Source organism: Lissotriton helveticus, chromosome 4_1, assembly GCF_964261635.1.
Source record: "Lissotriton helveticus chromosome 4_1, aLisHel1.1, whole genome shotgun sequence".
In the NCBI taxonomy this organism is placed as follows: Eukaryota; Metazoa; Chordata; class Amphibia; order Caudata; family Salamandridae; genus Lissotriton; species Lissotriton helveticus.
Window position 1 is genome coordinate 1,424,201,862 of NC_136063.1, and position 26,809 is coordinate 1,424,228,670.

Sequence of the window (26,809 nt, forward strand, 5' to 3'; positions counted from 1 at the left end):
TCATGCTCTGATGACATTTAATTATTCTTGTACACATTGTTTTAAATACCATTTTCCATTAATATATTTGTTAAGTTACTAAAAGCATTTTACATGTTGTGTTTATGTTGTTTATCACCATGCAATATCCATTAAAAGTTTCTTTAAAATTGAAACAGGACCACACTTATGAGAATTGTTAGGGGAATATGAAGATTAATTGCTAATATATTGGTGAGGTGCTATTTTATTACAATACTGAATACACACTTTGCTATCTCTGTACGTCAAATGCAAACACATTTAGAATTTGGAACAGTGTGTCTGTGTACTGCCAGTGACCTGGCCAAAGATGGCATGAAAGAGATGACTTTGGATCATAGGTACTCCGAACAGGGGCCGCCAAAATACATTTGTCCCAAGGCCCCCAGATCCTTATGATGTCCCAAGTTGTTTCAGTTAAAAAAGTTTATTACATCCATAATTGTGATTTTTACGGACTGACCCAAGAAAAGTTGGCCCTGATACGCTAGAAATCATGAAGGGACATTATTGGCAGTCAAAGTAGAAATCTAGGTTCGCCAAAATAAGGCCAGGCAGCACAAAAGCAGCTCATTTTGATCATAAAATGGAATTAGGGTCTATGCATTATTTGGACCAGATCGAACCTGAACTGAAACGTAACTTATACATTTGGGGGTATATTCACAAGAACGTGTGATAACTACCGCAAGAGTAGCGTAACGCAAATTTCAACATCGCAGACTGTAGTGGGAAACTAACCCTGTGTCAACGTATAATTCACTACGCGGTAGTAGCATGCGATAGTCTGCCGAAACAGCGGCGAATGTCCACAATACAACCAGCTCGATGGAGACAAAAACACAAACCACAACACCAAAAACATCTGAAATGGGCCAAAGCGCGATGAGGAAATCAGCGATAAGCAGCGCCAGGCCTGCAACACAAACCTGGCAGGAGGGAAAAAGTCACCATAAAAGTAGAAAAAACACCCAAACACAAACTGACCAACACCCAAGCACCATGGAGGCAGCTGGAGCAGACCCACAAGCACCCCAGATGTCCAGCCTGGGACCTCAGGGACATGGAAGGGCAAGGACAAGTAGAAGAGGAAGACGAAGTTCAGTCTGCAGGTGAACAGGATCATAGTCACGGAGGTGATGGAACACCATCAACAACTGTTCGTCACCTCCAACGGGAATGCAGTTGGAGAGCACAAGAGGACATGGGACTAGGTCAAGAGGCGATGGAATGACATCAAGCAGAGGACCAAGGAGAAACTCTCTGCCAATCAGAAGGGACACAGACTGGAGGTGGGGGCCCAGGGCCACAGCATGAGATGGATGACATGGAGGAGCTGGTGTCGACAGTCATCAGTGTGAAGACTGTGGCCGGAGTCGGGGGATCTGACACTGCTCGACAAGTCACAACACAACGCAACAGGGTGAGTGACCACCAGGTACTGTGGGGATGGGTGTAGATGGGCACAATGGCACATATGCACAATCAGTCAGAGCACAGTGCACACCCACAATGACTCTGGGTCCACGCCCAGAACTACAGACTGTCAAAATGTACAATGCCATGCTGTCTGAATGTCAACATGTACCATGCGGCTACATACATGTGGACACATTGTAATACACCATCTCCCCTTCACATCGCTGGGGCACCGTCAACACCTCCTGCAGAGCAGTCCCAGCCATTCTTCACTGATGATGAGGAGGACAACACCTGCATCGACTCCCAAACCATCCAAGACATCATTGACCTCATCCACCACTCACCTCCAGGATCATCGCAGCCCAGCTACATCGAGGAGACCCCATGCACTACCCAAAGCACCCAGCAGGAGGCACCCACTGCCCCAGCACTCCCTCAAGATCCCCAGGAACAACACATGGCCTTCCAACACCTTGTTCTGGAGTGCCAGAGGGAGACCGCAGAGCAGGTGCGGTTGGGCTTCGGCATCATGGCAACCAAACTTGATGCCATCCTTGGTTGTGTAGGACCGCTCCATGGTCTCCAATGAACCCTGACTGACAACACTGGAGTCATGACGCGGAGAGAAGAACACCTGTCCGCTCAGAGTGGCTCCAGCGATACCAGCTGTGAGCTGACACACATGCAAAGGCTCATGGAGGACATGGTGCGGATGGAGGCAGAAAGGATCGCAGCCACCACTGCACATCAGTGGAATGTAGCTGGGATCTACCTTGCCCTGCAGATCCTCATTATGGCATTCCTGCCACAAGGCGTGGTGATGATGAAGGCTGCTGCCCCCACACAATCCACATCTCTGCCCCCTGATGTGTCTCTGCCTCCCAGTGCGGCAGTGGGACACAGTGCGGCCGACAATCAACCTCCGGACCCTGATGTGTCAGTGGGACACAGTGCAGCAGCCGGTACAGCAACACCCACAGGTGGGGCAGAGCACTCATCCGGGGATGAGGACTTGGATGTGCCTGTGATCAGAAGGACTCAGTAGCATTAATTTCCGCCACCTGGCCTGTTTCTACTTGGTCCTGCACGTGGCCTCATAACCTTCCACTGACCCCCTATTCACTCAGATGCTCTCACCTTGGACAACGACATATTTTTATTTATTTATTTTATTTTATTTAATGCGTTTTTATATAGCGCAGACTTTACCCAAAGGTGTCAGAGTGGTTCATAATAGGAAGAGTAGTGGAACATGAGGAAAAATTCCAAGTCAGCATGTTACAAGAGCAAACGATACGTTACATAAGGCAATAGTGACAATTGTGCATGTATCAAGAGCAAACAAAATAGCAAACGATATGTTAAAAAAGGTAAAAAGTGACCTGTGTGTATGTTACAAAAGTGTACAGAGTACAAATAGAGGTATAATACTGCACTAAATGGCAATGGTGGCAATTGTGCATGTGTCAAAAGCAAACAAAATACAAGAGGTAGCAAACAGTACATTCCAAGAGGGAAAGTGACGTGTGCATGTGACAAAGGAGTACACAATAAAAGTAGAAGTATAATACTGCAATAAATGGCAGACTCTCAAACCACAAGAACATATTGGGAAGTCACTTCTAGTCATGTAGAACAGAATTTCCTATAAAGGAGGGATTTCCTTCAGATAATAGAGAGGGCGTGAATTAAGTTTGGAAGTGCCTTTGAAGGAGGAGAGCTTTGAGTTCAGTTTTGAAGGCCTGGGAAGAGGTGGTGGTCCAGAGCTGAGGCGGAAGTGAGTTCCAGATTCTCACCGCATTGCCTGAAAAGGATTGGGCCATTGACCTTTCCTTCTTGAAAGTGGGAGTTTCAAGCAATAGGTTTTCCACATTACCTGATGGTCTAGAGCCTCCAGAGAGTTTCAGTTTATTCGCCAGGTAGCGAGGAGAGGAGGAGTGCAAGGCTTTGAGGGTGATACAGGCAGTCTTGTAGATAGATCTTGCTTCGATCGGAAGCCAACGGAGGGTGGATAAAATGGGTGTGATGTGATCGCTTCTTTTGGCCCCATATATGAAACAAACTGCAGAATGGAGAACAGATTTAAGGGGGAACAGGTGGGATTTGGGGAGGCCAGTAAGAAGAGAGTTGCAGTAGTTAGTCTGGAGAGAGCCAGGGTTTTAAGGTTATGCTCCGGTAGGAAGTGACGAATTTCCCAAAGAAGTCGCAGTTGGTATCGAGCAGACTTTGCAATGGAATTAATGTGGGAGAGTAGATTGAGTTTTGTGTCGAGTATGACACTAAGGGATTTTGCACTGTCGACAAGGAGGGTTTATTGTTAAGTAGATTCATCTGATCCATCCATGATGGAACTGGGGGAGGAGAAAGTGAGGAGGAGAGGAGGAGAAATTCAGTTATAGAGGGATTCAGAATCAGTTGATGAGTTAACATCCAGTATTAAATGGAGTCAAGAGTAGAGCTTAGGATGGACAGATCGTGAGTGGAGGCCACCTTGAGGTAGATTTGAGTGTCGTCCGCATAGAGATGATAGTGGTTCCTGGATTTACTTAGGAGATTTCCCAATGATTCTAAATAGAGATTGAACAATGTGGGTGCAAGTATAGAGCCTTGAGGAACACCTTGAGCTACCGCCAAAGGAGATGAAAGACTATTTGCTATTTTGATCATTTGGGATCTATCAGAGAGGAAGGAAGCAGACCATTTAAGCACAGTGCCCTCCATGCCCGTTTTCTGTTGACGAGTGTTAAGGAGAGTGATGTGATTGACAGTGTCATAGGCTGCAGAAAGGTCAAGGAGAATAAGAAGACAAGACTCCCCAGAATTGAGTATCTGCAGTGCATCATCAATCACTTAAAGCAGGTCTTTTTCAGTTCTGCAGTTTGAATGAAGCCGTACTGGAAATTGTCAAGAAGATCATTGTCCTTGATATGACGTGAGAGTTGTTTCGCTACACATCTTTCTGTAATTTTTGCAAGAAAAGGTAGGTTAGTGATGGGGCGGAAGTTGTTGAGGTCGTTCGCATCAGCAGTGGGTTTTTTAAGCAGAGGGGTGACCTGCCCAGTTTTGAAGGAAACAGGAAGGGAACCTTGACAGAGGGAGAGGTTAACCAAAGTGGTCGAATAGGACAGAGAAGGGGTATAGAAGTCAATGGCAATAGCACTAGGGATGGGGTCAAGAGAATGGTTGGAGGGCTTTGTTTCCAGAATGCATTTGAGGAGGGTATCTTCGGAGATGGGGTTAAAGTTCTGCCAAATGGCTAAGGATTTGCTCTCCTCTGGAGGGGCAGGATGACTGACCTGATCCACAAGTGATTTAACTTTTTCGTCAAAGAATATAGCGAATTCTGCTGCTTTCTTTGTAGAATTCTCCACCTTGGAGAATGGGGGAGAGCAGTTTGGATTCTTGATGAGATCGAATAGTTTTTTGGGTCTATTTTTGGCTGAGTCGAGGAGGGTTCTGAAGTGCGTTGCTTTTCTAAGGAAGATGTGCATGTGGTACTCGGATCATGCTGAACGAAGTGTGGCCAAATTATCGGTGGAGGGCGCTTGTCTTCGTGGTTTCTCCAGGGATCTTAAGTACTTCCTTTCTTCATAGAGGGATTTGTTGAACCAAGGTGCTGAGGGAGTGGGCCTTTTCTTTTTGCTTTGGAGAGGAGCAACGTTATTGATTTCGACTGCAAGGACTATGAGGCATTTGGAGATGAGTTTGTTAGCATCTAGGTTCGGGTCTAGCTTTGGAAGTTATGGCAAAACTGAATTGCAGAAGGTACAGAGGACAACATTTTTAGTGTCATGAAACCAGGAGGTAGCCCTCTTAGGTTGGCCAAGAGTTATAGAGTGTGATACGTGAAGAGAGAATGGGATGAGGAAGTGGTCAGACCAGTCAACATGAATAGGGGTAGCGATAGTAAGCATGCCTGTTTTTGAAATAACAAGGTCCAGGATTGAGACCTTAGAGGGTGTTGTTTCTGTGCAGTGTTGGATAAGATCGTTTGCAGAGAGGAAGGTGGCCAGCAAATTTGCAGAAGAGTCTTGAGACGATCCCCAGGGAGATTGAAGTCCCCCACAAAGATCTGATTGTCACCTTGCGAGTATTGGTCGCTAATGAAGTCAGTGAGTTCCTCCATAAACGAGGGGCCGCTACAAGGCGGGTGGTAAATGGCATGGAATCTGAGGGGTGAGCGGTGGTGCAAAAGTTCAAGAGATAGGCATTCAAAAGTAAGGAATGTGCTGTTAGGAAAAGCCTTGAGATGAAGGGAGTTTCTAAAGATGACTGCAACACCTCCCCCAACTTTGTCAATTCAGTCATTTTGACATAGAATAGCCTGTAGGTACTAGGAGATCAAACATAGAGTGAGAGGTATTGTTGAACCAGGTCTCTGTGAGGAAGAGCATGTCAATATTGTGAAGTATGATGGTGTCGGAGATTTCAAGTTTGTGTTTTATTGCAGATCTGCAGTTGTGGAGCAGACAGCGCAGCTCTGTCAAGACTGTTTTGGTAACGGGGGCACTTGGGCTATGAGGGGTGATAGGGATGTTGTGCTTATACGAGGGTGCTTGGGAGGTTTTAGACTGCAGATTGTACCCTTCCTCTTCCACAGTACCTGTCATCCCCGGATGGACTCTGGCTGACCCTCCATGGGCTCATATTGTGTGGTGTGCTTGGATTTGCCCTGTACTGCTACAGCTGCAGAACTGTACTGGATGTGCAATAAACAAGCAGTGACGAACTGCGGTGTCATTGTTTTCATCATTCATGTGTGTATGTGTGAATGAATGTAGGGTCAGTGATTTCCCTTCCATCAATCATGCTCATCCTGTGGGATGCCAGTCACAGGGTGCTACATAGCAATTTGTGTAACGGGTCCCGTGGACACCACAACAGGGACACACACATCAGCCAATTCCGTGTTCGGACATGGACTGAACCACGCCCAGTGCCCACAAGTCATATTTGCCATCCCTGCGCTGCTCCGGCGTACGACGGGCCAGACCACTTTGCTAACGCTCCGAGGGGGGGGCTCAGTGCTACCCATCGCAGGCGTACTTGCTGGTGGTGTGCAGGTCACTGGTCTAGTTGTCAGCATGTCACAGCCACTGCCTGAGGGCAGGTTTGCACGCACACCACAACCATCCGGCACAGGCGTCACAGGCCATGTGACCCTGCAAATATAAGGGGCAGACAACATCACATACCCCTCTGCTGGTGGTGACTGGATGAGGGACCAAAGGCCTCGAGGCCGGCACAGGCATACCACTATGTGGCGCTGACTGGGGTTGAACAGGGTTTGTGGCACACGGTGCATTGCGGCTGGCACAGGCACCCTGCCACGGAAGCTGACTGAGTTTGAACAGGGTTTGTGACACATGTTGCATTGTGGCCAGCACAGGCACCCTGCCACGGGACAGTGACTTTGGGTGTACTGAGTCATTGGCACCTTAAACTGATGAGCAGGTGTGTAGCCTGCAATGATGCCACGTCACGGCGTCCGGTCTGCTCAGGATTTGTGTGCCCTGCTGGACTGCAGTGTAAGCCAGAGCTAGCGAGCAGCGCGGGCCTACCACCACGTGACCTCACTTCCGGGATCACAGAGTTAGTGGCACCCATTGGGCTGCAATGGTGCAGGGTGCCCTGGTATGTCCTATGCCATGGAGTAATCAAGACCCAGCACCAGATGCGTGACCTGGTGGCCTACGCAGCGTGGCTGCATGATGTGGAGGATGCCTAGTCCATGGGGCCGAGCTTGTGGCTTGCAGCGGCACATGGTGGGACCTTCTGTCTACACGTCGGTGTCAGAAGGTGAGCAGTGAGGCCTGGGTGTGCATGGGCGAGCATGCTACGATGGGTGCAGGAGGCTGTGGGTGCCTCTGCCTGGGTGTGCATGGGCAGGCGGGTGATGTTATCTTGTGCAAGTGTGTGTACTGTGCCAGTCATGTATCTGGACTTTGTTTCAGATGATGGCTCTGACTCTGATGTGTGACCTGGTATACTGCTATTCATACTGGCAAGTGGTTGGAGACACACCAGTGGCAACAGGTGAACCATATGACCTGGGTGTGCAGGGGCGGCACTCACTCTCTCTCTCCCCCTCTCTTCTCTCTCTTTCTCTCTCTCTCTCTCTCTCTCTCTCTCTCTCTCTCTCTCTTCTTCTCTCTCTCTCTCTCTCCCCCTTTCTTCGACTCACTCTCTCTCTCCCTCACTTCTTCTCGCTCTCTCTCTCCCTCTCTTCTTCTCTCTCTCTCTCTCTCCCTCTCTCTTCTTCTTCTCTCTCTCCCCCTCTCTTATTCTCTCTCTCCCCTCCCTTCTTCTCTCTCTCTTCTATGCTCCCTCTCTTTCCTTTGATGTGTGCAGGACGCACCTTCTCATCATGTTTTTTGTCTTGCTGGCTGTGACCTACGGATTGTTCTGAGGGGAGCCGCCATGTGTCTTCATTCCATTTCAGTGTTCATTTTAATAAAATGTCATTGGTTGCTTCGAGAGTGAATATGTGATGCTCATTTCTGTGACGAAACATGCATGTCACCAGTTGTGATTGTGCGACATCAGGCAGATTATTTCGTACATGTTTAGGTGTAGCTGATGTAGCATGTGGCATTTGTTTGGTCGGGGGTGCCAGGGAGGGGTGTTCCTGGGTGTGGTGTTGATGGGTGTTGTTGCACCTCTTGGGTGTCCGTGCCGCTTGTTCAGTTGCTCCATGGCATCTGTTTGTCTTTAGGTGTGGCTCTAGGCTGTGCTCCCTTTTGTGGTGTAGGCCGCGGTCCAACTTTACACCAGGTCAGAGCAAGTGTTAATTTCCTGCTGCTAAGGCACCTTATCGGGTGTTTTGTGTTTTTATCGCCAATCTGGCTGGTCGTTCAGAATGTTGAGGTGCGATGTTGTCGCGGCTTTTTGCATGGGAACGCCTACTCTGCATCTCATTAGCTATAGTTGCCGATATTTTTTGCGGCTGCTCTCGTGGGAAAACTGGTGCTGTGGGCTGTTAACACCAGCTTCTGAATGGGGAGTTAAATTTATCATGACTTTGGCTGCATTAAAGTGCCGTTAATTCGGCGATAGCTCCTTGTGAATATGCCCCTAAGTTTAAAATCGGGGATCTACGCTACCAGAGAATAACTTAGAAGTTGCGCTAGGTTTACAGAGGAATGTGAATTCTCTGACTGTATGTTTGGGGAGAAAGATAGCATTACACACCTCTTAATATTTTGTACCAATAGCCCTAAAAAATTGGCTTTTGTCATTATTCAAGTTTTATTGGATAAGCTCAACTAGGAGTGGTTTAGCATTTTGTCATAAACAGATAAAGAATACATTTGTACCTCTGTGGCTTCCTATTTGTGGGCAGTATGGCCACTAGTCAGAAATATATCGGTAACTAAAAATAATCATTATAGTAACATAGTCATAAAATGTTAGATGATAGTGGCTATATCTACCTAAATAATTTATGCCATATTTTATTTCTTTGGGGATATGACAAAAGTACGCATTCTGAATTTGTAGAAGTAATTCCACATAACTGAGCAATTTGCACATCAAAATAGTATTTGTCAGAATTTTAATTTTTTTTTGCAGGCTGTGCAATTGTTTATTGTTAGGTACATCAAACTGAAATAATTGTTGATAAATTGTATATATTTTAATGATAACATGATGGGATAACAGGGTTAATATTATCTGGTCAAGCTGGCAAACCTCAATGAAAACTGCCTTGAACATCATTGGAATTTTTGGATCTTGTTATCCTGCAAAAATATCAACATTTCATTGAGCTTGCAGTCTTAGATTAGGATTAGTAAGTACTTATCTATTTTATTTTAAACAGTGAAAAATCCTGGAGTCTGCCCTTTAGTGCAAATATCATCACTTTATTGAGTTTTGCACTTTTGGACTACCACCGACATGTGCTTCCCCAATGTTACTATAATTTTATGGTTGACTACTTATCGCATGAATATTGTGGGTTGTCTCCTGGCACTCAAATCATTTGTATTGTGTGACTTTTAATGACTATTACAAAAGTATTTTTTGTGTTTTGAAATTATAAGGCAAATTGCTGAATAAATAAAGATTGTGTGATCGTTTGAGTGGTGGAACAGATCAGTCATATCCGGCTTAGAGGGCTTGAGGGGCACACACCACTTTGAGCATGAGGCTGCTGTTCAATGGAAAATTGCAAGCTCAACCTCCCTGAACTATTTAGGGGAATTGATCACACATTTTCTAGGGTCTGAAACAAAACTGTTGGTCACAAAGGTGTATTGAGCTACCGAAACTCCCCACAGGATGATCCTCCGACTCACCAAACCAGTGGTATCCCCCAGCTCTCTTGCGAGTATAGGGAGCTGTGGTGTTACCGCCATCGGACATCACAATGTCTCCACTAATGGTAGTCCGTAAGCCAGCAGTCTATCTACCGTAAGAATGCTAGGTGAAAGTGGTGTTCATCCTGCTCTACTAAAGGTGGGCCTACAGTCACTAACTCACTGTTAGAAATGGGGGTCTCTAGTTGGCAGTGGCTTGCAACTTATACAAGCAGGGACCCTTCCTTCTAATCAGGATAAGGGCGTTACACACCTAGATCACCCCTGCTCACCCCCTTGGTAGCTTGGCATGAGCAGACAGGCTTTTCTCAGAGGCTATGTGTAAAGCATTTGTACATAACACACACAGTAACACTGTGAAAACACCACAGATGGACACCACACCAGTTAAAAAAAAGAAAGTGTATTTTTCTAAATGAAACAAGACAAAAACAACAAAAATCCAACGTACAGGACTCAAAATATGATTTTTAAAAGGTTTCAAGCAATTCTGACCATAGAAATCTATGGATGCGTGATTTTTATGCAAAGTTCCTCAAATGCTTCAAAATCTACAAAGCAAAACAGCTGCAGAGGAGGGAAGCATCAGAAAACACAGTGATGCATCAGTTCGTGAGTCTTTGGGGAGGCAATGTGACAGTTTTGCTGCACATAGAAGAGATGGATTGAATCCAGACTGTAGTGGGCAGGGATGTGTTGATTCCAAGACTGTTCTGGTCTGTGGCTGATGCATCAGAGATATAAGTAGTATCATGTGTTGAAATCCAGGACAAACTCAAGGTCGATGTGGCGGCCTGAAACAGGTTCCAGGATCTGTTTCTTCAGGTGGGGCCCCACGATGCACCATTTCTTTTAGCCGAACATCAGGGCTTGTATCGGAGTCAGGGAAGTGGTTGCGGACTTCAGAGGCCAGTGCACTGGACTCGCGTGTAGCAATTCTTCTGGCCGCTGGCAGGAGCTGTGTGGATTTCTTCAGCTGCACGGGGCTGTGCGTTTAGAAATTTCCCCCACATGGCAGTGCTGTAGCGGGAAATTCAACTGCAAGAAGGGAGAAGCATTGATTTTGTAGGTTTCTTCAGTTCATGCAGCTCTTTGTAGCAAGACCAACCTCCAAGGGCCCAGAAGTGGGTTTAACACTACAAGGCAGGTCAGAACTCCCAGCAGTGGAGTTCAAGGAAGTTGCAGGTGAAGTCTTTGTGTCCCTGAGACTTCCTAACAGGATGCAAGCTCTACATCAAGCCCTTGGGGATCTTCTTAAAGCAGGATACCACAACAACTCAAACGTTTAGTCCTTTCCACTGCCCACAGACAGAAGCAACAACTGCAGGTCAATGCAGAAAAACAACACACAGCAAAGGAGGCCTCACACCTCCTGGCAGCTCTTCAACTCCTCTTCTTGACAGGGTCCTCTTAGTCCAGAAGCAATCTAAAAGTTCTGTGGTTTTGGGTCTAATTTGTATCATCCTTTTTTCCCTCTGAAGTCTTTATTCAGAACGTCTCTCTTGCTCAGTAAATCCAGTTCTGTCCTCCCAGTCACACTACACGGGGTGGAGACAGCATAATGCAGGGCAGCAACAGCCTGCCAGTGACAACTCCTCCCACCACTACAGCCCAGGATGACTCATCAGTATACGTAGTGCACACCTCATTTCCCTTTGTACGAATATCTGGAGTGAATGCACAAACATCCCCTGTCAGTCTAAAACCAAATGGTGAATCCAAAAGCAGGCAGAGGCACACAGGATGGTTAAACAAGAAAATGTCTACTTTCTAAAAGTGAAACAGAAGCTAGGAAACTGTCCTAGACATTGGGTTCACTACAAAGAGGTCACTCTGCAAGAGTGTTTTGCAATATAAAATATGTAGTTCTCAAATTTGAAAAAAACAGATAAACTATGTATACCCTAGTAACAGATCAATATAAACTAAAGTGGTGTTATAGTTTCTTAACACATGTTTCTCTTAGTCTCACTTTTTCACATTTTCTTTTTCATGTGCAGTACAGAATCAATGTTGTGGACAAGCTTAGACAACTTGTTGAAGCAGAGGGGCCTATTACGATGGTGGGCGAACTATGTCTGCCAGCCACTGCATCGGAGCATGGGACCGACCGCCGATGTTGCGGCCGTCCCGCCATTCAAATTAGGATGCACCAGCCACACTCGCGGTCGCATCCCGCATTTTTTACATTGCGGCAGGCAGTGCTGTAAGCAGCACCCGCCGCAATGTAAAAAATGCATGTTGTGCATTTACATGCACAACGTGACAGGCACTGTGCAGTGCCTGCCACCTTATGCATGCAAATGTAAGGGGGTACCTATGGTACCCCCAATGTGCACCCCCCCACCCCCCAACACCCTGGGGGCCCACAACGGGCCCACAAAAGCAAGAATCGCCTGCCTTTCCATGGCGGCCAGGATGGCGGAGTCCTGCAGACACTGCCACCATATTATTCCCTTTTTCCGCCCGGTCGACAAGTCGATCGGCGAAAAAGCGGAAAACGGTCTTTCCGTCCGCCGCGGACCGCTCAGCCATACTAATATGGCGGGAGGTCAATCAGACATGGATGGTGGGTGGATCGCCCCTGCTTGGCCAGCGGTAGCCAGCTACCCCTGGTCTGGCGGGGGTGATCCACCCATCATCCTAATGGGCCCCAGAGTGTTTTTCTGGGCGGGAGGTACACGTTTGTAGCTCTCTCGGTTTGCCAGCATTTGTTAGTCCCAACTGTTCACTGGTATTTGAGTTGGTTTTTCCGGTCAAGGTTATGTATATATTGCATGGGACTCGTGTTCTCAAGCCACAGCATGCAACGCATGACAAGCACTTCCCCCTCTACACTTAAGCATGGGCATATGCCACTTTGAGATTTATACTATCAACACTTTGCTCTTTGGTAGTTCTTTTTTCGCATATGATGATTCTGGCATTGTGCATATGCCTCACAATTTCATACCCTTATGATTTTTCACTCCTTTCATCAGTTATGGCTTTCTACACCACCATTGTAAGGAACAATTGTTTTTGTTTATTTCTCCGCACTTTCTCTTAAGGCCATTTATGTTGCATGTTAATATAGCATTGCTTGTTAGTGCTTATTATGTTTCATGACAGTACATTTTCCTGATAATAGATTCCACTGACAAAGGGCTGTGATTTGAAGCCTGAACTGCATTGGGAGCCCGAAATGCATTCTCAAGCCACAGTATGCAACGCATGACAAGCACTTCCACCTCTACACTTAAGCATTGGCTTATGCCACTTTGAGATGTATACTATCAACAGTTTGCTCTTTGGTAGTTCTTTTTTCGCATATGATGATTATGGCATTGTGCATGTTCATGTGCATGTGCATGTTTCATGACAGTACATTCCAACGAAGGAATGTTTATCGTCTCCCCACACAAGAAATTTGATGTTTTTCTGCTTTGTCAATAAATATCTGAATGAGTAATTGTTTACATTTTGTTCAGGCGTCAAGGATGAACTTTAGTTTACGTTGAATTGTTACTAGGGTATACATAGTTTATCTGTTTTTTTTATTTGAGACCTACATGTTTTATATTGCAAAACACTCTTACAGAGTGTCATCTTTGTTACGCACCCAATGTCTAGGACAGTTTCCTAGGTTCTGTTTCAGTTTATGAATAAGGAAGTTGGGCGGTACCTCCTTTGCAGGTGCACACTCCAAGCCATTTTTGGTATACGTGGTTAATTATGTTTACGGTTTAACATCTGAGTGCATCAAGCTGTCTTTTTTGACTTTCTAAAAGTGGCATTTTCAAATACACAATTTAAAAAGGTGTGTTATTAAATTCTGAATTCAGAGACCCCAAACACCAAATCTGTAGCTATTCCTAATTGAAAATTACACTTTTAAAATGTTACAAAGCAATTCCAATAGTAGCCTATGGGAGAGCTAGTCCTTGCAGTAGTGAAAAATGAAATACCTAGTATTTCACTATTAGGACTTGCAAAACACACCAGTACATGTCCTACCTTTAACATACATCACACCCTGCCCATGGGGGTACCTTGGACCTACCTTAGGGGTGACTTACATGTAAGAAAAGGGAAGGGTAGGGCCTGGCAAGTGATTGCACTTGCCAGGTTGACGTGGCAGTTACAAACTGCATGTGCAGAAACTGCAGTGTCAGGTCTGAGACACATTTGAAAGGCTACTTGTGTCAATAGCACAATCAGTGCTACACTCCCACTAGTAGCATTTCATTTACTGGCCCTGGGCACACACAGTGCGCTTTACTAGTGACTTTTAAGTAAATTAAATATTTCAATCATAGATAACCAATCACAATCACAATTTACACAGGGAGCACTTGCAATTTGGCACTGATCACTAGTGGCAAAGTGCCCAGAGTACCTAAACCAGCAAAAACGATATCCAGCACACAGTCAAAAATACAGGAGGTAGAGGCAAAAAGAAAGACTATTCCATGTCAAGGATGCCAGGTCTAACACTCACCCTACCCATATACACCAAAGTAGGCACAGGGAATATGAGCAGGAAAAATTCAGAGTGGTCCCCATGTACAGGGAGAAAATTGCCTGCTCAGGAGACTGTCACTGTTGTAAAGAGAGCAGCTGTGGCAATAACCCCCTTAACATAGAGATCCCAGTAAGGCGTGGTCTTACTGGCCATGACATGAGATACACAGCCTTGAGCTCCCTTTGAAGACGGGCGCCCCAGAGCCACCTATCCCGAGCCAAGCTCTGGTCTGATGCTTTGACTGAGTGTGGGACGTTCCAGAGGTACAGAGGGACAGAGGGATGAAAAGGTAATGCCGATCCACCTGCGGCTGCACTTGCAGTGCAATCTCTATAATGTTATCTGTTGTTTTTTGTGTTGTCATAAAGTGTCATGTTTCTTTGTTTTATTTGTTGAAGGAATTATTGCTTACAAAGAAATCAAAGACCATGCATTTATGTAATGGTAACTGTTGTGTATCTGTTGTCAGATGAATCATAGTATGTAATCATAAATAATGATCAGATAGGAATAAAAATAGTAGCAAACTAGTATATATAAAAGAAATCTTATAAAAACAATTATTTCTACTTAAGAAAACATATAAATAAAATATCTTTTTGAATAACCTTTCTTGTATGATACTGGTATTGGGGATCTGTCTTCCATATGAGCCCTAAGAGGCCATACCTAAAAGAAATATAGGTCCGACAAGAGTTTTTCTTAATAGCCAAGCAGGTGTGTAGCCGGACACAGGCCGCTCCTACCGTGTCCGTAGAGCATGGAGAGTGGGGCCAAATGAGAGACATGAGGCAGCTCTGGCTGGTATCAGCTTGGGATTCGACAGCTCCCGCATCGGCAGAGGGGACAACGTGGGCCAAGAGGAGGTGTGCCTGGAAGCTGCAGTTTGAAGGTGAGGGCAGGACCCTGGTGCAGCTAAAGAGAGATGTTGAAGAGACATTGGAAGTGCCTTTCCCCCTGCTTACTAAATCAGAAGGCCAACATAGAGGGCAAAATGGACCACAATGTGCAGGGGGTATCTCTTCTCCACACCACCTACAGAGACCAAATCAGAATGAGTGATTAATGGGGGCAACGGGAAAAGGGTACTTCACAGCAGGTCATGGCTTCACACCAGCTGGGGCTATCGTCAAGGAGCAGTGGGGTCCTTGGTCATGACTCTGTGCAGTGAGGGCTAAATGGAGAGCGCCCTGCCCTGTCCTGGTCTGCCCATTGCAAAGAACATCAGGCTAACACAAAGGTGACGTTGGAAGCCCAGATTTCCATGGCGGTCAAAGAAGTGGGTCTCCTATGCGAAGATCACAAAAAAACTGGTGGAGCGATTAAAGGAGAATGAATTACAGCTGGCCACTGTCCAACCAAATTTCAGGGACCTTACTATCATGTGCTGTTCCATGGAGAGAGAGCAAGAAATGCTGACAGGCTGCCTTGAGGATGCAAAGGCCAGGTCCTGCTGATATAATGTGAGACTGATGCGAGTGCCGGAAGGGGCAGAAGGCCGCAATGCTGTTCATGGAAAAAAGGCCGGCAGAGACTCCGGTGCTAGGGGCAAGCCCACAGCTGAACATTGCCAGGCTGATGAACTTTAGAGACTGGTATGCCATACTGTAGGTGTCCCGGAAACATGGCTCTAGGGTCCTGGACGGACATGAGGTTAAACAATACCGGGACTACATCTCCTTGGTCCACAGACAGAGAGGGGTATTTTTGCCAATCATGATAGTGCTATGTCAGCTGGACCTGAAGTGCACGCTCACCTACCTGGTGAAACAGCGGATCGTGTACAGTTACAAGGCCCACTTCCTACTAATGGTGCAAGCGGTTTGGAAATGGATGGAGCACAGGGCTTGTGGTCAGGCACTTCACCCCACACGCAGAGTGAAACCGGATGGCATCAGGTGCCGACCAGATGCCAGAACAACAAGCAAACCAAGGCCTCACCGGAGAAAGCTCATATGAGGGTGGAACAAGCGAAGATAGTGCTAGAGGTCCAACACTACAGCACTACTCTGGATAATAGTAAATGGAGAGCACTGGTTGATAAAGGAGATAGTTGCTGATGCGAACGCACAGAGACAGAGTCAGACATAAAGTAAGAGAGACTGCCGAAGATTACCCTCATGACTGCAGAGGACCTCAGAAAGGGGAATTTTCCCTCTCGAGGCAGATGAGATGCTGCACACCTGAAGGGCTTAACTTGGTGGACTGTTTGAGAGACAATCCTCTAACGCACAGATGCTCACTTAATTGTGGTAAGACCTGGGATGCACTTTGGGGCTCCTGATGGCCTGGTGAGTGAGGGAACAGGTGCTGAAGTAAGAGGTTGAGGCATTCAGGTACCATAGAGAGTATCTGTGATCCCTACACGTTCTAAAGTGGTGCTCCAGCTAAGGAAGCAAGGATCATTGAAATGTTATTAATGTTTGAGTTCTATAAATACCCTTAATTGGGGGTGGTGGTCACTTACAGTATCATAGCATGTTAAAGTAGGGTGGGGAGTAGGTGGTAGGATAGTTTGAAACACACCAAGGCATCACAACACCAGGGGAGTGACTAGGCGAACACAATGGCACAAGCCATGAGTGGGAGAAAGGGGATATATGGCAACCAGGACACAGATCCAGAATCTGAAGTTGCTATCATGGAATGTTGACGGATTGGGGCACAGGGTGAAGAGAGACTTTGTCACCAAGGCATTCAGCAGATACAAGGCTGACATAGAGTATCAACAGGAGACTGGTGTACTAGATGGCCAGCCCCACAGTCTAGAGAAAGGCAGGTATAGATTAGCATGCTATGCACACTACACCTTGGGGTCTGGGGGTGAAGTGATTTCCCTTAAGAAATTACTGCTTTTTCATGTGTCCTGCATGTGGATGGATACCAATGGGTGCTACACTGCACTGCTATGTAAATGGGAGAGTGAGATCATAGTACTACTCAATGTGTATGCCCAACCTGGTCTCCAGATGGCAACATTTCAAAACCTAGGCAGTATACTAACAGATGCACCAGTGGCACTTGGAGGGGATTTAACCTAGCACTGGACACACACTTAGATATGATGAGCATGAGACATGAAGTCGAGGTGACAATAGGGAAGCTAGAAGGGTTTGCGCAAGCTATGGGACCAAGCGATATCTGAGGGCTCTGAATGGGCAGGAGAGAAGATTCTCATTATACTCACAGTCCAGACTTAATTACTTCTTCACTCCAGGGTAGGATGAACAGATTCATAGAGGCCAAACAACTTGCAAGGAGGATTAGCGATCACTACCCCCTGCAAATTACACTCACTGCTGACAGACCGAGGGAACCTGGGATCTGGAAGATGGAGTCTTGGCATCTCATGAATAGTTAGGAGATTCAGAGTCTGGAGAAAGCCACAAAGCCATACTTTCAGAGGGACAAGGGGACAGTACAGAGCCTAGTAACATTATCGGAGGCATATAAAGATCCAATTAGGAGGATCATCATTTCCAGGAAGGTAGGCGACAGAAGGAAACGTCTCAGTAGACTGACCACTTTGTAGAATCGTCTGCCGCAGCTGGAGAGTGAGTACACCACCTCCCCTGTTCCCCAGCTGAAAACAATATTGCTCTGAAACTGAATGAATACCAAATGGTAGCCCGTAATGAGGTGAAAACAGTTCATCTTGCCAGACAGAAGTGTATATATGAGGCTGAGGATAAGGCATGTAAACTGCTAGTGTGTTTAGGAAGTCAGGAAAGAGAGGAAATGTACATATGAGAACTTACCTTGTATTCCAGGAAGCAAGTGAAGGGAAGTGAGCAAATAACTGAAGCATTTGTCTGTTGCATGGAAACTTTCTATGGTACAAATCTACAGACCTTGGATGAGGAAGGACTGCTTTTCATATATGACTGCTCAGTGCAATGCCTTAGGCCAGACCAGGGTAGGATACTGGAGGCTGATATCTCAGTGGAAGAAATGACATTGGCAATGGGACAAATACAAACTGAGAAGGTCCTAGGCCCGAACAGGCTCTCAATGAATCTCTTTGCAGACTAACTAAGGAAATAGTGCCCGCCCTGCGTGAGGCATACATAGAAGTGTTTAAGACCAGGCAGTTGCTGGAGCACATGAGAACGGCTACAGCCATTCTTATCCCTAAAGCTGAGAAGCTCCGGGACAGATGCGACTTGTACAGGACAATATCTCTGCTAAATGCAGATACTAAGATCCTGGCAAAAGTCCTAGTAACAAGACTGTATGTGGTAGTGACAGATGCAGTGCACCCAGATCAGAAAGGGTTTATGCCAGTTCACTCAACAAGACTAAATGCACCAGCTCCATAATATTATAGCCATGGTAGAGACACTGAAGGAGCCAAAAGTGGTCATGCCATTGGATGTCAATGAGGCCTTCGACTAGAGTAGATTAGCCTTACCTATTCTGGATTCTCGTTAAATGGAGTTTTGGCACAAATACATCAGGTGGATTAAACTGTTCTATGACATACCTGGAGCCAGACTAAAACTTAAATGTGGCATGACTCGGGGCTTGGTGGTGGAACAGGGTACCGGACAGAGAGTCCACTATTGCTGATGCTATTTGCTTTGGCGATAGAGGCATTGGTAGCATGAGTACAAATAGACTCCCAGTTATCGGTATGGCTGGGCAGCACTGGATGAGAGGAGCGTATTTTGTAATACTCCGATGACATTTTGCTATGCCTGACAAATTTGGAATAGTCGCTCGTCCAACTACATGGTATCTTCCTGATGTTTGATATGTACTCTACCTCTGCTACTACAGATAGAACCCCAATTGTTCAAATATTTTGCGATGTGGATAATGAGAGACAATGATTTCACTATGAGGCAAACATGTCGCCCATGGTTAAAGGACTGGACAGAGATGTGAGGCACTGGCACAAGTTACCACTTCTATTATGGGAAAGGCAGCAATGTTCAAAATGATAGATTTGCACTGCCTTCTGTACATCCTCCAGATCAGTCTGCACATGGTCCTTGATGCACTTTTTGCAAAAGTGGATGCACTTGTCAGAACGCTACTAAGGGCAGGGGACAGCCCAGTATTGCTATGAGAGCCCTTCAGTACCCTAAGTACGACCGGGGTATTGCTCTCCAGAACACCAGGAAATATTATGAGGCGGCGCAGGTCAATGGAGTCAACAACTAAGCTTATGCAGACTGGGAAGACCTGACTTTTCATCTTGATATGATGGGAATGGGCACACAAAGTTATCTCCATACGCTTTATGGGGAGAAGATGGCCTACCAGGCTGGGCTGGCAAAAAAACACAGTGACAGAAGTCTGGAACAGAATGCTCAGAGAGATGCGTTGGGATAAGCGGTTGACCCCCAAATACCCATATGGGAAGGGACCAGATTGAGACCAGTGGCGCAGTTGCTGGACTTTTATGGATGGGTCTCTCCACCTTAGTGGATGTCTGGGATGCTGATGGTGTACTTTAATTTGCCCACCTGAGGAAGTAGTACTAAATGCCTAAGACACAGTGGCTATTTTATGGACAGCTTAGATATGCACCCTAGAGATGTATATCTAACGATGATGAGAACCAGAAGGACCCCCCCTTGGAAGGAAGATTACTGGATGGTCACGACAGTAGAAAACGTATTTCATTGACCTATGGCACATTAATGATAAACACACAGGGCCCTCTCATGCAACTGCAGGGCCGAAGAGAACAGGACTTGGAGGAATTGGATGATGAGGACTGGTAGATTGCATTCGGTTTCTCTGAAGAAGTCACGATTAAGTAGAGCTACCACTTGGTACAACTACAAATTGTTGACAGGATGTACTGCACGAGGACATTACTATATAAAATATCGAGTGAAGAGAACAAGTTATGCTAGCGAAGTTCTGGTAAGGAAGGTTCTCTGGTACGCAAGCTGTAGAGTTACCCTCTGGGAGACGGTAGGTAAATCACTAAAGGAGGCCAAGGTGGTAACCGCTGGACATGCAACCCAGAATCATTTTGTACTGGATATGGGGCCCCTCAGACCTGTCAACGTATCGGAAGATTATGGTGAACATGGGATGCATGGTGGCCAAGTGGGATATCTCTCAAATGTGTGGTAATGGGTCCCCTTTCCCCTGTACCGGGACTGGGAAACAGGTATGGATCAAAGCAAATTGATAGAAACAGAGATCTACATGGAAAGGGGCTGTCATCAAAAGTTTGGTAAAATATGGGACAACTGGGGCTTAGCTACTATGCTTGCAGTCAGGTGGATGCGTAAGGTGAAAGAGACCCTGGCTTGATTTAATAGGAAATAGGGTAACACAGGATCAACTCTAGTAAATGGAGGAAGGGTGAGAACACTGTCCCAGACAGCGAGGTAAGGATTGTCAGTCAGTCAATAAAAACTTTATTTGGTTTGTTACACCCCTAAAGTATACACTTTACATATTATAAACCTTTATCAAAACACATAACATAATATATTATTAAAAAACTGAAGTAGCTCCTAATCCTTGCATAAAAAGTAATCCAGCTCCTTTAAGTGTCGATCAGAATTCTTCTTAAAAATATTATTATCACAGTGGTTTCAATTATATATACACCATCCTTCTAAAATACAATACATTACTATTAGTCTTTAAAATACACTCTCATATTATACTCAGTATCTGATGCACCTGTTACTCTATGCTCTGGAGAAACACCCTAATTTTACTCATAAATTTCCCCACAGCGCAGGCTACATCTAACTCTTTCAATTCTACTAGAAGAGTAGCAGCTTGCATCCTATTCATAATTCTATATTTTTTTTAAATATTGGGCATAAAATCTCTTTCCGTATATCTATAATCGACCTGCAGTCCAATAAAATATGTACAATATCATAGTGGGTACCTAACATACAAGTACATTTACCATCGATATTTATCATGCGTTTTTTAACCCTATTATTTCCATAACAGGGGTTTATTCCCATTCTCACTTTTAGTACCTCACCTCTTAGGTGGTAGTTAGGTAACCTATCTAAATAGAGATAGTGTTGTACTTCTGATTCCAACACCTGTATCATGTGGGCCACTGATGTTTTCCGCAAGAAATATTCTTGATCACCTGTTCGGGACATGTCGGCTCCTTGAGACCTTAGATCTTTTTTGCCTATTATTGCATGACCTAGCTGCGGGCATAACTTTAGACCCAGCCTTCCATACTCTTTCTTCAAAGAGGCTCTTGTTTCTTTTGCCCATTACAGTTCACTAATGGCAATTTCACCTCTACACCACTGGGAGATCATTTGTAACTCCCCTAACCCTAGCGTTTCAGGGCCATGCTAGCGTTTACTGCCCAAGAGGTGAGTCCCAGCTCTATTCTTGACGCTTGTACCATTGATGCCTTTGGTAGCGAGCACAAGCTTTTCAGTATATTGCCCTCTTCTTTATCCCAACATGTTTTCCCACTTAAAAGAAGTGCCTCTGCCCCATATAAAAATTGTGCAGGAATCATTGCTAAGTAGGCCTTTATTAATGGCCCATCTGACATTTCACCATAAACGCCGTTAAATCTTTTTAGACCCTTCACGGTAACCAGTGCCCTCATTTTCAAAGCCTCCAGATGGGGGACCATTTCAAATTACTCGTAAACCCTATTCCCAGGTATCTATATTCTGTCCCCCTCTCTAGAAGAGCTGTGCCAAGGCACCAAGGGAACCTAGTCCTGCTTTTACCAAAACATAATATTTTGGTCTTCTCCATATTCACTACTAATTTTTTGTTTAAGCAGTATTCATTAAACACATTTAATTTTCTCTAGAGACCTATCTCTATCTGATCTACAATCACCAGGTCGTCCGCATATAGCAGGCAAGATATATGGTTTCCTACCACTTTTGGGCTGGCCCCTCTGGCCCCTCTGACCTCTCCTAATTTCAATGGTAGGTCTGAAAAAAGGAGGGGGGCCAGTACACACCCCTGCCTGAGGCCATTTCCAATCTGGATCCTCCCTGACAATCCTTCCGCCTCATCCAAGATTACCTGGTCCCAGTTGTCTGAATGAAGGGCCTGTATAAGGGCTAGCAGGTCATCAAGTATTTTATAGCCTACCAGGGTTGACCACAGCTGCTCCCTGCTCAGAAGGTCGAAAGCCACGCGGAAGTCCACAAAGCAGCAAAAAAGAATACCCCGCTGCTCTATTGACTTCTGCGCGACCGTCGAGAGAGCAAAGCAGTGGTCCACTGTTGAATGCCCCTCTTTAAATCCACCCTTTTCAGGGGGTACTATCAAGTTATCTTCTGTCCAATCTTTCAGTAGCCCTAGGATTACTTTGGAAAATACCTTTTCCCCAATATCCAGAAGATTTATTAGGCGATAATTTTTAGGGGAATTTACATCGCCTTTTTTATGTATCGGTCTTATAATTGCCTCTTTCCAACTATCCGGCATAATTCCTGTATTTAAAATTCTCAAAAACATCTTTGAAAGGAATTCTGCCCACCACTCTGGATTGGTTTTTATAATAACAGCAGGTAGGTTATCTGGGCTAGCAGCCCGTGTTAAATTTAATCCGGCTATTATTGTCTTTATATGGCCTGGGGAGAACCGCCCAATAACTAGGTAAATATTGCTTGATGGACTTAGTCGAGTTGCTAAGGGGTGATGAGAGGTAAGTGTGGGATGGGACTGAGTGTTGTGATGTTACATATTATACTGTTCAGAGATAAAATACTAAAAAGATTTTAAAGAAGAAGCATAGAGATCACAGACAGGCAGGCTGTGATTTTTAAATGGTGTGAATGGTCCTTGAGCTGAGTGGGGTTGGTCATTATCTCTCCCTCTCAGACTGGGCAAGAGGCCCCTCGGCCAAGGTATAAATAAGGCCCTTACTCTTACTGTTGTTTAGTTTTATGTCTGAATTTCAGAAGTAATCTCAGTATGCTCCAAATATACTCTTGGCTTACTCCTGAAATGCAGGAGTAAGCTAGAAGTAGTGCAAGACTAATTCACATTTGCTCCCAGCAAAATATTTGTGAATTACGTCCAAATTTTAATGCTAGTTATGCATGGCACATAGATTGCAACATGAAATCTGCAACTCACAGCTCAGATTGCATGCACTACATGTATCATCTATGCAATATGTAATGAGGAATATACATTCAGACCATAATTGATGTCATAATGCAATCATTCTAACACTCAACCAGAAGAATCATGCAACACTGCTGTCAGGAAGTCTCACAACATGTATGATGTTATTTGAGTGGTTCATATGTCTAGATTTGTTTAGTAGTGGAGGTGTGTACTGAGTGAAAAAAATGAATTATTTCATAAGAATTATGAAAAATAGCCGAGGGTCATTTAATCAATGTCTAAAGAGGTAAGAGTTGATAGCATGGTGGTATTTTTGACAGACCTAAGTACTGTGGAGAGATTGAGCCGCATTTGAAAAGAGAAAGGTTTATTGTTATAGTGAGAGGCAATAAAGTAGGAAATAAGTGCAAGAACAATTTTCTGGAGAGTGTTTTTGCATAATATAAGGTTGAGTAGCAGGATTTAGACTCTGATAGTCTAGATCATTACATTTAATATTGATAAGTTTATTGTTGGTGATGTTGATAGCTTGATCTTCAGGGCCGGACTGGGAAACCAAAGCAGCCCTGGCAATTTTCATGGACCAGCCCATGGTAAGCACTGCTGGGCCCTGGGAGGCTAGAAAAGGTTGCTTGTTACTTACTGCCAATATTTCAGTACCACTGCAAAACCAAGTCCAGTAAAAAAAACTGGCCCTCATTTCTGGAAAACCTGCACTCACCCTTCCAGGCTTCAGGGGAAATGCCCGATGCCTGGTACGGCCAGTCTGGCCCTGTTGGTCTTTTAATCTGCCAATATCTGTAGAATTAGTTGTAATTGCACAATATAATTAATCATAATTTTTCATTGTTCAAGATTATTATGGGATCTGGCAAAAGTACGAGGAAGTGAATCATGTACCCCATGCTCAAGCAGCAAAGAAGATGTGAATAAAGGTATAAAGAATAAACAGTAGAGGCAACAATAAAGGTAATTGGTACACCAAACAGACAAACAATGGGACCTATTAGTATTATTGATATTTGTTAAGGGCTCGGCTACCCCCAACGGGGGTGTCCCGGCGCTAAAGACAGCAGAAACCGCAAGCACCAGAAGATGCTAAAGAGTGGAGAACAGCTAGGTCTTCAAGCTGCGCCTGAATGGAGATTCCGAATCAATAAGACGGAGGCTAAGGGGTAGACCGTTCCGGGGCTTAGCCTTGAACACTGCAAAAGCTCTGCATCCTTTCCTGAAGCGTTGGAACCGGGGGGGGGGGGGAGCAACAGACGGAGGTGATTGGATCTAAGTGCACGAGCTGAGTGCACCAGCTTAAGCCTATGTCGGAGATATCCTGGTCCCCTACCGTTCAAGACCCTGAAGGACGGGACCAGGGCCTTGACCTGGATACGGGAGGATACAGGGAGCCAATGAAGTTTATTCCGATGCGGAGTAATTGAGTGACAGTAGGGGATGTTGCAGATCAGCCTAGCGGCCGCATTCTGTACAATCTGTAATTGATGGATGAGATAGGCTGGAGCTCCCATGTATAAACTGTTGGAATAGTCCAGGTGGGAGGTAATGAGGGCATGAATGACCGTCCTGCGCGAGTCCAGGGAGAGATAAGGTAAGATTTTTTTAATCATGTGGAATTTGCCAAAGCAAGCGGAGGTAACTATATTGATTTGGGCCTTGCACAACAGTTCATTGTCAATTACAAAGCCCAAATTCCGGGCCGAATCAACTGTGAGTGGAGGGGGTTGAGCTTAAGCGGCCACCACACCGATGGGAGCAATGGGGCCTTTTGGTTGAAAAACAACCATTCAGTTTTGTCGGTGTTTAGCTTGAGGGTGTTACTTGTCATCCATTATACAATGTTAACGAGACAGAGTTTAAAATTAGATAGGCCTTTATCAGAGTGATCTCTAAATGAAAATACTAGCTGAGTATCATCAGCATAGGAGACCACTCTGACCACACAGTCTTCTATTACCTCAGCAAGCGGTGCTAGGTACACATTTAAAAAGAGGGGGCTGAGAGCCGACCCTTGGGGGACTCCACAGCTCTAGGTTTTTTTTTCTTTGGAAGTGAAGGGCGATACCAGAACTGCTGGGTTCTTCCCGTTAAGAATGATCTTATCCAGGCTTCGGGAGTACCTCGGATCCCTAGGATATAGAGTCTGTCAAGTAAGATGGTGTGTGAAACAGTATCGAAAGTCACGGACAGGTCGAGGAGCACCAACATGTCTACCTCACCTCTGTCCACGCTCTCACGAATAGCCTCGGTGACTTCCAATAAAGCAGTCTCCGTGCTTTACCCGGATCGAAATCCAGATTGCGAGTCGTGGAGGAGTTCTCTGGATTCCAAGTAATCGGCCAGTTGTTCCTACACAACGTTTTCCAATATCTTTGCTGGTTTAGGGAGGAGAGATATCGGCCGGTAATTGCTGAATACAGCTGGGTCGGCCTCAGCTTTCTTCAAAATAGGAAACAGCATGGCCTGTTTCCATACAGTGGGAAACTGGCCTAAGGATAAGGAAGAGTTCCATATTGAGACTAAGGGGGCAGTGATAACTGGGGCAAGAGTGGTAAAGATCAGGGTGGGTACTGAATCTAGTGGCTAACCAGATTTGCACTGTCGTACTTTCAACAGGGCTGTGTCCAATGAAACTGGTTGAAAGCCACATAGCATTTTATCCTGGGGGATAATAGTGTCTTGAGCAGGGCTCTCAGACCGCCTCACATCGGATTGTTTAAAGACAGAGAAGATGTCATTGATTTTGTTATTAAAAAAATCCGACAGGCTGTCGCAAAGCTCTTGACTGGGTTTAATCGTGCTGGCAACAGCCGTCGGTTTAGTGAATTCCTCGCACAATTTGAAACAGGGATTTAGCAGAATTATCCGCTGCATTAATTTTATTCATAACGAAATCTTTCATAGTCGCCCGTTTGAGTCTATGACATTTTTTTTTACGCAGCTCTATAGGTCGCTTTGGCAAGGGGGTCATAGAAATGTCGCCAGCGGCGTTCGATTTTCTTGCAGCCACTTCTTTCTTCCCATAAAGCCTGTGAGAACCAGGGAGCAGAAGGTTTGGTGCGAGCTGAAGAGAAGGGTTTCAGAGGGGCGATGGTATCTATTTCCAAGGACAGTTGGCCATTAAAGTAAGCTACATCGGTGTTCAAATTGCCTGAAGGCTGCTAGTTCACATTCGCAAGTGTAGGTTCAAGGGCCTCACAGGTGACTTTGTACCATTTCCTACTAAGGTCTCAAACCTTAGTGGAGATGGCTGGTGTACGGGGAAAGGTCAGGATAAAAGGTATTAAATAAGGATCTGACCATGTAAGAGGAAGAGGGGCCAACATAGACAGCCTAATAGATTAGTAAATATGAGGTCCAGGGTATTGCCGGAGCGATGGGTAGGACCCAGTACCTTCTGAACAAAGTTCATACCTGTCAGGGTGTCTACAAGAGAACTGGCCTTTAAACACGTGGTGTCATCTACATG